The sequence below is a fragment of the Lepidochelys kempii genome, chromosome 5, assembly GCF_965140285.1.
Source record: "Lepidochelys kempii isolate rLepKem1 chromosome 5, rLepKem1.hap1, whole genome shotgun sequence".
Taxonomy (NCBI): Eukaryota; Metazoa; Chordata; order Testudines; family Cheloniidae; genus Lepidochelys; species Lepidochelys kempii.
In genome coordinates, this window is record NC_136384.1 from 79,234,208 (window position 1) to 79,246,417 (window position 12,210).

The 12,210-nt window shown below is 41.0% G+C and overlaps 1 long non-coding RNA gene across 1 annotated transcript in view; it reads left to right on the forward strand.

Moving 5' to 3' along the window:
• The first annotated feature begins 2,428 nt into the window (after positions 1-2,428).
• LOC140912074 (uncharacterized) overlaps positions 2,429-12,210 on the forward strand; it is a 106,951-nt gene continuing 97,169 nt past the window's right edge. The window contains exons 1-2 of the long non-coding RNA XR_012159217.1: positions 2,429-2,679; positions 2,789-2,960. This is a non-coding gene — a long non-coding RNA (uncharacterized LOC140912074). The remainder of the gene's footprint in view (positions 2,680-2,788; positions 2,961-12,210) is intronic.

The following is a 12,210-nucleotide window of genomic DNA, read 5'->3' on the forward strand; positions in this document are numbered from 1 at the left end:
AGACTTCCTTTAGCTGAGGGAAGCAAATCATGCTGATTTGTGCAAACTCATGGAACTCATCATGGTTGAGTTCTACTGAAATATGCAACGTTCACATCCTATTTTAGTCTCCACAGCATTAATCCTGCTCTCTAGGTTTATAACATATCATAGAAGCTAGTGAAGCAAAACATAACTGAACAATTCCTTCTTTATATGGTTATTTATCCATCCATTTATCTATCTTAGCTATTTCAAAGGCGACTATCTCCTTAGTATATAAGTGCTGAAGGTTGGAGACTAAGAAGATTTGAGGCACATTTATTGTATCTTTGTACGATGACCATAATGTGATTGAATTACACACAAGCTTTTCAGTGTACTTTTCTGGGCTGCAAAAACTAGTTTGGAATTTCTTATAGCTGCTTGTGGTAGCTTTGTTTTTCTGATTCTTCACATTGTAGCCAGCTGCCCTACCAGCCACACTGGGTTACTCCAGAACTCAGAGGAAAATGAAATTATGGACATTGTGATGAAGTTTCTGAATTCACAGAACACTTAATCCCAGATAGATATTTGGCATAGATTATTACCTTCCTCTGGAGGGAAGGGGATAATTTGGGGGGATGGAGAGGCTTAGTAACAGCTATAGAGAAGTGTTTCTCCAACTATGTGCGTGGATTTTTTAGTGGGGGGGATCCTGTAGCGGGAGGAGGCTTTAACCTCCAATGGGGTATAAGAGGCAAAAGAAATATTACTTCTGTTTTCCTTTAGACTTGCCAAAACCAAACACAGTACAGACTATCCAACACCAAACATTGAGTCCAAAGTATAAATGGGCTAAAAAGAATTAAAAATCAAGCTTCCCCTTGCAGGTGGTTACAGTGTATCTTCTCCAAATATACATTTTCCCCTCTGTTCAGGTCTTTCTCAGGCCCCGTTTAAAAGATGGGTTTCCCTGTGGGAAAAGACTAAAGAATATATCTCAGTAAGGTTTGCTGGGTGAAATTTTCTCAGCAGTTGTGGGGCCCACTCACAAATGCCGCTGATCCATCAGGATCCACATAGAACCTGTTAGAAGCTCTGCTCTGGTTTTTTTTTTTTCATTGCAGGCTCCTCTCCTTAGCAGTGTGGCTCCATTGAAATTATGCTGCCATGGCTTCCCTACCTAGAAGTTTCCCTGGGGCCTTCACTTTAAAGGGGTTGGGTTGTGGGGGGAGGAGAGGAAGTTCCCTCTCATGGAGGGTAGCAATGGAAATGAAATACAGCCCCTCTACTGTGCTAATACTGGGTAGGGAATAATGTTCATCCCCCTTCTGCCCAGCTTACCCACTGCCTACGTCTTTTTCTGGTTGGGTCCATGGACCCATGTTGAGCCTTGTGTGAGGTCAAGGGGAAGGGAATAAAACTAAGCTCTTTTTCCATGTGGCAAGTGTTGTTTCCACACACAGATCTTGGACGGCCCTCCCTTGGGGTAGGTTGCAGAACTGTTTCTGTGCTTCTTTCTGATTGGGTTTGGAAAACCATGCTCTAGGGTTCTTGAACCATACAAGGAATATAAGGAAGAGGCTTTGAGTTGGCACCAAAGTGTGGCAAGGAACTTCAAACAAGAATAAAACCAGTGATTATGTTGGCAAGTGTATAAATGGATTTGGGAATGTTTTTATATCTTAGCACAGGGTACTCGCTTCCTCTTTAATGAATGGCCTCATTCATCATCCTTTAAAGGAGCATTTTGTTTGGTGGTTGTTGGGTTTAGAAAAACATCCAGAATGCCCGAATGCTGTTTACCAACTTGGCTCACCTTTTGTAGGTACTCTGTATTTGCAGTACTCTGGTAAAAAACCTCATTCTTCCACCCATGGGCTATTTCAACAATTTTTTGAAAGAAATATACAGTGTTTTCCTTTGAATATTGCATATTCATCCTTGTGATGGGGTATATTAATCCCACCCTGGGAGAGAAGGGGTTAAGAAGCACTTCTCGGCCCATGTAGCCCCACCCCACCTGCAAAGGCTGCTCTAGCTGGTGGAGGAGTTTGAAAGAGAGCCAGACACCCCACTAAGGGTGGGAAATAACAGAGAGGATAGGGGGTTGGACCTATCCTGAACACCTGAATAAGGCTATAGTGGGAGCCCTTGCTGTAGGAGGTCCATGAGTAGCAGCTACCCCGGGTCCCATTCCAGAGGAGAGACTAGCTTGTTTTTAAGGATTAAGGAATGCTTCACTTGGATTGTTTGTGAGACTGTGACTGCACTAGGAAAGTAAATGGTAGGAAGTAGCCCTGAGAGACAGCCTTGGAGCACAGCTGGGTGCTTACTATTGTTGCCACTTGCAGGGCCCTGGGTGGAGCCTGGTGGACTGGGAGGGCCTGGGCTCCTTTATTAAACACCATCTTATGAAGCAGGAAGAAGCTCCTTCCCTCCCCCTTACGGAGATAAGGGGACACAGAGACACTGAAAGCCTTGAGTGCAGTGCCCATAGGTGCCTGGAGTTGGGCTGAAGACACTTCCTTTTGTGGGGACACTGGTATATTTTGCCCTGGAAGAGCGTAGACTCAACTGCTGACCTGGCTGGAGGGCTGAGTCACTACCTACTATAAGAGGGTCTGTCATGGAGCAGGAATGGCTGAGGGCAAGGGATGGTGGAGATTGGGGAGAGCTGGGGCCCAGTGACCTAACAACTAGGTAGCACGAATGGTAAGTCCAGCCCCATCACAAACCCCTTCATGTATCCCACTCTTGCAGCCTCTCCCCTGCATGATCAGCCCCCTCATACAGTTTCTTCCCACTCTTCCTTCCTCTGCAGGTGTCTTACTCTGCCCCATGAAACCCTTTCTGAAGCACCCATGATTATTTATTTGTTACACTCCAAAGAATGACTGATGTTATAAAGATATCAACTGAAGAGAAGTCCCTGCTGTGAAGGGCTTAATCTAAAACATGAGAGAGAGAAGCAGTACTGGGAAACTGAGGGCAAAGTATGGCTTTGATACAATAGACATTGTATTATATAACATAATATATTCACTTCTTGTGGGTCTTGCTTCCTGTATTTACACTGCTTCCAGTGGCAGGTGTGTGGTCAGGGCATTCAGTTGTCCAGATCTGTTTCTATAGAATTCAAGTGTTCATCTAGAAATGGGGAGTGCGGGACGGGGGAAGGCCAGATTCTCAGGTGTGCCTGAGGAATGCTTGGTGCAGATGGAGGGTGCATGCACAAAAAGGTAGTTATTTTAATAAGGAAAGGGTGACTTTTGAGCTTGGTTATCTTGAAATGCTCCCTGAAAACTCTTTATTTTTCAAATAAATGATACTTATCTTACTTCTTTCTTCAGAAATGTTGTTATAATTTGTAGCTGATTTTTTGAGGGTTATTAAAAATCTTTTTGGAAAAAATTGGTTGTTTGGTTCAAAGCAGCATGGTTTTCCTCTTAGCATTCAAATTAGAATACTAATAAAATGTGCTTTCTAATCTGCATTGCAAACCTTCCTTCCATTTCTAACTCATCCCCATATTGCAAAATCCTAGATCTGTTCCTCAGGCATCCTTGGCTTTTGAGATCTGTCTTTCTGCATTTCTGGAAAGAAATTTTAAAAGATAACAGGATAAAATGAGAAGCTATGCACTGAATCCACAAATTTCTGATAATGCTATGAATTCCTAGTGCAGGGATACACCAGAACAGCCAGTGAGAAAAATACAATTATGGCAGTTATGAGGCTATGTAATCTCAGAGTGTTCTGGTACAGTATACTTCTTTTTTCCTTGTAGTTTTCGGATGTTTAATCAGTGGAACTTTTCTCCTTATGCAGTAACAATGAAGGTTAACAAGGGGCTACAGAGTGATCCCATTTGGGTATGGAAAGATTATCTTTCAAGATTACTTTCTCAAGACTTTAACTTCTTTACTGAGCCAAGTGTTCAAAACTGGCTGTCTCAATTGTGCCTGCAAAATTTGGCTGCACATGCTCTGGGAGCAGAGCTGTGTGCAGGCATGCTGGAACAATTCCTATAGTGGGAGTGCTGAGAGCCATTGAACCAAACTGTAAACATTGTATATTGATGGAAACCACTTCAAGTCAGGGGGTGCAGCAGCACCACCCAGCACTCCTAGTTCCAGCATCTACTGCTGTATGTGTGTGTGTGTGTCTGTGTGTGTAAATGATCAGAAATGTTGATAATATTGAATCTGTAGGGCTAACCCAGGTTAAGCAGCTGGGGATCTCTTGCTTATCCTTAGAAATCTTGCCCTTTCAAAGTCCAAGCAGCACAGACACTCAGTTTCTTCCTGTCAGGGATTTTTATTCCCATCCCGCAGAGTTTGAGCTGATGAGTTCTCAGGGATGTCTTTAGGGGTGTGTGGAGGGCAACCAATGAAGTCTTTTGACCTCGGCTGTTCCACAATGGTTTGTCTGGTGTCTAAGGGCCTTCTTTTGTTGGGAAGGAAATAACATCTCCTGTGGTAAACTAGTATTTTACACTTGGTAATGCTTCTCTCCTGGCTATGGCGGTTTACAGTTTCAGAGCAAACCCTTATTATTACCTTATAACATGGGATACAGATAAAAATGAGATTAATGCATGGAGCAATTTACAAGCATTTTGTTAAAGTCTACACCTTAAACACACTTTTATAAATCTCATATCTATTCTACCAATACTATCAAACAGGTGAGCCACACTGGTTTCCAGCCATGTATTTGTCTGTATTCAGTAGAGGCCTATGGGCCTTGGCATGAGCGGGCACCTGGTCTCCCAGTATCCCAGTTATAAAGAGGACGGTGATCAATTGTTCTCCAGATCCACTGAAGGTAGGACAAAAAATAATGGGCTTAATCTGCAGCAAGGGAGATTTAGGATAGATAGTAGGAAAATCTTTCTAGCTATAAAGGGAGCTAAATTCTAGAATAGGCTTCCAAGGAAGGTTGTGGAATTGGAGGCTTTTAAAGAACATGTTTATGTCTATATTTACTTGGTCCTGCCTCATGAGATAGGAGGCTGGATTTGATGGTCTCTTGAGTCCCTTCCAGCCCTACGTTTCTATGAATCTATGAAAATTATTCACAACAAATAATTTATTCATAGATTGTAGCCCATCTTTCTGTTTGAAAATTAATGGTCTACACATAGATTAATATGAATTTTGTCTGTTGTTCAAAACTGTTCAAGCACTTTTATACAACTGTATTCCACCCTAGGCTTTTTCAAGAGCTAGTCAGTTTGACAATGTCTTTATTTGCTGTTTGCGATGTGTGGTTGGTCACCTGAGTCACATGATACTGTTCCTGCTTCCTGATTTGGTTGAAATATTTCTAAACAGGAGAACAGAAATTAATTAATTTCAATATGGCTGTGGGACAGTTCCAATGTAAACCTTAACACAAGTGCTTTGACAGGGGAATGAAGATTACAGTCTACAGATTTTAACATAGGGGAACTGTGGGGCTGGATATTCTAGTGAAGGACCATTTATTCTGGAATTTGTTTCTTCCATCTAGTATGCCAGCATCCAAACGTACTGATTTTTAGAGCCTGGTGCAAGGCTCATCACTTTTCTCTAGCTTTTGTTGGGCTTGTGGAGACATTGGTGTATGCTTTTTTCTTCTTCTTCAGTGGAAGAGTCTTGTATTATGATTTTGCTTTAAAAGTAATTGTTCCCGTAGTCTCAAAGTGTGTATACATCATTTATCTCAGTCAGACATCTTTTATATAGGAAAAGAAATAAAAACAATTATCAGAATGGTTATAGATTTAGTTGGCAAGGTTGAAAAAATATCATCTTGTTTCTGCTGCATTATATTTAGGTATTGAGTACATTTATGTTTTTATTTGTCACCAGCTACTGTAAATTTGGTTTTGGTAGGAGTTCCAGCACAGTGTAAATATCTCTATTAATTTTGTAGTGGTTTACTATTAACATTCACAGAAAAAACTTTGGAATCTTTAATTTAAAAAATGCATTTATTGGTTTGTCCATTCATATCCAATTAGCTTGATTCTGAGAAGTCTCAGAAAGAGTTTGAGTATTGGTACAAAAAGCATCCATACAATAAAGCATCTGTACAAAAATTATAATAGAAAAACAAATGGATACTCTGTATGCAACAACCGCATCAGAGTCCCTATTGCTGGAGTCTACAGGGCTCTGCATTAGGAAGGGAAAGACAAAGAACTTTTAATATCTCCCCTTTCTCACACTAAATCTTGAGGTGCATAGCAAAAACACACAGCATCCTAATTGCACTATAAAAAGGAAATTATTTATTGAAGGGAAAGCTGGACTCTATGGACTATGACCCAGTCACAAGCTCTCTATAAAACAAATCCAGTTAATCTAACAATTGCAAAGGGAGCTAAGAAGTTTAACCAAAGTGTGTGTGGTGGGTGGAGAGGGGAATCCCTGTTTGACAGAAAATATGCTGCACCATATTAAGCAAATGGTTTACCACTTAATAACCATTTCTAGTTTGACTCTGTGAGGGTGCAGTAATTAGACATCAATCTCTTCTATCATTTGCCAAAGTCTGAATACAAACTGGTAGCTTGTTGGACTTCACTATTTTCAATACTTCACATGCACTTCTAAACAGACATTATCTGTCTCAAAATAAGGCAGATTTGTTGTTAAGAGTAGACGCAGTTTTTTTTTTTTTAATCAAAACTTTTGTGTGGCCCTTTATCTGGGGGGATAATGTCCATTTGTTAGTTTTGGTTAAAATAGCAAGAATATAGGGAAAAAACCAAAAACATTGGGGTGGGATTCTTCTCTTTGTTACCCCATTTTCATACCCGTGTACCTGCATGGACTCAAAGGAGTTGCTCTTGATTTACACTGGTAAAAGAGGAGAATCAGGTGCAATGTGTGGTGTTTTGTGTATGTAGGTTTCTTCTTCTTCTTTTATTTTAACAGCTTCCTGATTTTTTGCCTTGCTTTAAGCAGTAATTTGTATATCGGTGTGGAAAAAACAGGGAAATTTCCCTTTCTAAACTCACTCTTCCCACACTGAAAATGTTCAGTACGATCCTACCAATCTTCTGGACAGTGTGGTAGGAGGCACAGAGCAACTGCTTGACTTTTTTCTGCATTGGGGACCAATAGGAGGCCCACAAAAGGCCAGCGAGTTCTTGTAATTGCTCTTTTTGCTCATTTCTACTCATACACATTGGATCTTGATCCCACATTCCTGTACAGAGGCCATGGGAGAGCTATTGCTTTCTGTAGCCAGCAGTGACTTCTGTGGAGCCACCTGCAGGGGAAGAGAGAGGGGACCTAGGGATTTGTGGAGTCAGTGTGAGTCCTTCAGAAACAACACTTGGAGTTGGCTGCCCCCATCTGCTTGCTTGTAAGGAGGGAGGATAATGATGGACCTCTAATTTTGAACTGTCAGCCAGCTCTGGTGCTAGGCTGAGGCTTGCTCAGCTTCATGCTTATCTGGCAGTCATTCTGCCAAGGAAACCTTTGACCTTATATGGGAACCTTAGAAAGCTCTGCCTCCCTCTCAACTTCCATCCCTGGTGTCCTCGCTTCCATCTGTATTGGGGGCAAAATCACCGATTCTGTACCCATAAGAGTGATAGGGCTCAAGAACCACTTCTTAGGTATTCCTGTGCTCCCAAGGTCTGTGTGTTGCTCCAAAAGCATGGAGCCCGAATAGCTCTGGTCAGGGTTCCTGAGCAGAAGGGTCAGGATTCTGTACCTCTCCCCACTTTTTAAAAGTTTACATTATAATTTAACTGTGGACCTTATCCTGCAAAGTACTCCTTCCTCATTTCCCAAAGATTTTACTCTAGGCCCTTTGTTAGGTCAATGTTAGCTTGATCTACAGTTTTCAGAATCTTTGTATCCTTCACCCAAGAAATTTGACAAATCTTTGTCTCTTGGATCAGGTAAGCATATTTTCATTGTTTTCTCTGTTACAGAGGCTGCATTCACTTGAATCTGGGACACCTCATGTCCTGATCTGAGCTATTACCTACATCCAGTGGTGGGTTTGCAACAGTCGTCTACTCTAGGAGGCCCTCGGGAATCTAATTGCTGGTCACTGTTCTCTGTGTTCACCCCAGATGGCCAATTGATCTAATTTGATGTTTGAGGCAGCAGCAGCTTTTTGTAGTCTGACAGGTATTAATATCTTGCAGCAATGTGATTACCGATCCTTTCTGGATTGCATTACAGTACCAGGTGAAAAAAGATGGATCGCTCTATATCCCAGTCCAAGCAGAAGGCTCTTTGTTTGGTAGAGAGGAGGGAAAGAAGGGGAGTAGTGCTGCAACATGTTACCTAAACATTTTCTCTTTCTGAAAAATGATCTTAGATATTTTCCTTCTATAAACTTTTGCATTAAACCTGCTACTATGAATTCTTGTTTTCTGATTTGTATAAATCTTACCTTAGCTATGTATGTTTGCTGAAGGAATATTTATAAAAAATCACAATATGGCTATAATGATCAACAATTCTGACACAGCTTTCCCATGGCATATTCAGATTAGGTATAATCTTTTTTTTAAAAGGTTTTTCATCTAGGTAACATAACAGAAAAGAGAATCAGGTATGAGAGTATTTTATAACTAATTTCAGATAATATTTGCATTTGTAAATCTTTGCTTTCTTTGCAACAAACTATTTGTCTGCCAGGGAACAAATCCCTTTACTCAAAAAATTCCACTACAGGTAAATTATGTATCTTTTTATCAATGTTTTAAGTATGTCAACTGCATTGGACAGAACTCAAATCTTCTCTGAAACTGATTAAAGTTTAATTGTGGAGGAAAGAATAGAATTAATAAATGCCCAACTGTGTTCCTTGATCTCTTTTCTGGTTTTTACTTGGTAGAAGATAAAAGAAGCAATCACTCTTTAACTATGTAATTAATTTAATATCTGAATAACTTAGCATTCATGAATGTATCTCTGTTTTATCTCATCATTTTTATATCTTTGTTTATGTCATAAAATTTGCAGAGCTGTAACTGCGAGGGTAAGAAATCATTTAAGTACTGCTGTTGAAGCAGATGCACCTTAATTTGTATGCTGGACTTTGCATGCATGGACAAAAGCATTTTGATTTCTAAAGAAAATATCAGTGGGTAATGATATTGGGTTGGTTTGATTTACTCTAGTGATGATGTCTTCATTAGTTGCAACAAATGATTAATCTTTCTTTACCACAGCCACTGCTGCGCTTTCTCAGCCAGCCATTTTAATGTTCAGGTTGACAACCAGTCAGAAAAAATCTATTACAGATGATCAAAGCTCATGCTAGATAGTTTTTTGCTTTAAAATGACAAGCAGAACATTTTTGAAGTCTAGAGAAGGTTATTTGTGCTTTAATCTGTATGTTTTGATGCTCTGCGCATAGCATTCTGTTTGTTGACTTATATCTTGTTCTTTTATGTGTTAGTGAATTTTACCTGTTTAACCACTTTGTAAAGGTATGTAGAAGTGCTGGATGAAACTGACTATTACAAAATAGGAGGGGGTCTCTTCACCAATACACACTGCCTTCCAGGTGTGGGGTAGGGGAGGAGAGGAAGTAGCACAAATCCCACTGAACTGAACACGTAACTGGTGCCAAAAGGCTCCTGAGCCCCTAATGTATTTAGCAGCAAGTCACACTGGACCTGTGCCAATCAGCTGAGTTTCAGAGATTGTGACAGCAGGAAACAAATCAGAAAACTTCTTAAACAATTGTTTTTTAAAGGTGTTTGATCTACTGTTCACACACTTGCACATGTTGCAGGGTGAGGAATTTAAAACAGGGAGCTTCTCCAAGATTTGAGTGCAGGCTATTAACAAAGAGAATTGGGTTTTTGTACATGAATTGGTGTTTCCCTTGCCCCCATTTGAGGGTCTGAACACGAAACTAATTTTTTTAAATTTTGCCTCTTCCACGGACTTTTCTCCGAGATACTTCAATATTACATCTAATCATAACTCATCTGTGCTACTTTGATACTGCCTGAAGTTCTGGGGGGATGCACCTTTGTGGCATAGTATTCCCATCTCATCTTGGAAAAAAGACAAGACATTTTGCTTTGCTTTGTCTGTGTTGTAAAATGCAATTCTGACTGCAGAGCTTGCGAGACTCCCTTCACAATAAATGGATTCTGTTTAGGATATTACGTTTCACTGAAACACTTTGAGAGAATTTACTCCATTTTATATACCCTACATTTAAAGAGCATTATAATTGTCGTAAACACAGTTTGTAATGCTAAATTCACACAGCTCAAGAAACCTGAAATAAAAATGGAATAAACAGCAAACATGATGTTCCCCTGGTAGTGTAGGAACCATGGGAACTCCCCAACATGGAAGATCTTGCCAAATTTCTCCAGCACAAGGAAGTGGGCAGCAGTGGACTAGATAAACATGAAAGCCCAGATTCTCAAAGGTATGAAGCATCTAGCTCCCATTGTTTCAGTAGAAGTTAGGAACTTAAATACCTTTTGGGGTTCTGTGCCGAAGAGTCCATAATCCTTGGGTGGGGCAGAACTAGGCATGGCACCAGTTCCACATATGCCAGGGTGTTCAGGGGTCACACTCCTTCTAGTCTAGGAGCTAGAGTAGCAACTGTGGAGGAGCTTTAGGGTATCCCCATGCCCTCCTCTGTTGGGATGAATGCTATCCACCTTCCAGTGTAATCCAACAGAGCTTCTCTAAGAAATGTTTGTTTATTGTGACTTTTTCCCCAGATGAGAGGGAGGGCAAATGTCAGCTTCACCTTAACTGCACTATTACAGTAATCTTTAAAGGTGTTCATGTTATTAATAGGTTTTCTTGCAAAGGATGATAAAAGATTATCTCCCTGTTGCCTGGAAAATCCACTATTAGGTATTTATATCAAGCCCTTGTGACTTCCCATCAAAGGGAAACTTGGACCTTTCATTTGGAAGTTGCAAACTCAATGCTTCCCTCTTTTGTGTCAAAAAATGCTTCTAAAATGCATTTCCTTTTCTTCCCCCTTTTGAAACTGTTATGGGGAAAATCTTCTTAAAATCCACCTCTTGAAGCTTGGAGACTCCAATAAATTTAAATTGGGAGAAATATAGAAAGTTGAAAATATACAATTAAAGAAACAATGAAGGCAGATGTGTTATCATTTCAGTCTGAGTTCGAATTTTCTCTCTGCCTGGGCTCTCCTGAGCCAAAGGGGAAAACATAACAAAGTAAAAGTTAGTTAAGCTTGCTGATCTAGGCTTTCACTTTACTTTGTAAAAACAAACCTACTTATGCTAAAATTCTGCCCAGCTGTTCCCAGTTCAGATAGTCTGCTCTTTCTAGACACCTCAAATAGCAGGTGGACTGTCAATTTGAGCACATAGGCAGAACTGAATGTAGGTGATAGTGACTCATAGGTTGATTTGAAAGTAGAATTTTATCCTACAAGTAGAATTTTGTAACCTCACCCGTACCCTTTCCTCTCTGGCACAGTCAAGTCTGTGAGAGCTCATTACCCAAAAAGATTCATACCCAAAATGAGGTTACAAGACACTGACCTTCTGAACTGTTAATGGACAGTTCAACAACACTTGGCTGCCATTATTGCAACAGCTTGATGCTACAAGTCATCATTGTCACTTCTGGCTGTTTAAGAGGGCCCTAAACTCAGCAGAAACATTCCCTAGGAAATTCCATCTTGTATAAGAGGATTCCTTGATCTGAGTAGGGCCAGTGGAATGTCTATACATCACTTTTCCCATTGCAGCCTCAGTGTAGGCAGCATTCAAGAAGAAGTGATGTGACCAACAGACCTGGTCAGAAAATGGGATAATTTTTTCTGCAGAAAATGTCAATAAAATTGAAAAACATTATTAAAATGTTTCACAAAAAATCAACCCCCCAAATATTTTGATTCAGAAATATTGCCATAATGCAGGGGCGGGCAAACTTTTTGGCCTGAGGGCCACATTGGGTTTCAGAAATTGTATGGAGGGCTGGTTATGGGAGGCTGTGCCTTCCCAAACAGGCAGGTGTGGTCCGGCCCCGCCCCCTATCTGACCCCCTCCCTCCCTTCTCGCCCTCTGATGCCCCCCCGGGACTCCTGCCCCATCCACCCCTCCCTGTTCCCTGACCGCCCCCAGACCCTGACTGCCCCCTGCCCGTATTCAACTCCCCTGTTCCCCGCCCTCTGACCCAACCCCTATCCACATCCCCCACCCCTGACCACCATCTCGAACTCCCCTGCCCTCTATCCAACTCCCCCTGCTCCCTGCCCCCTTAC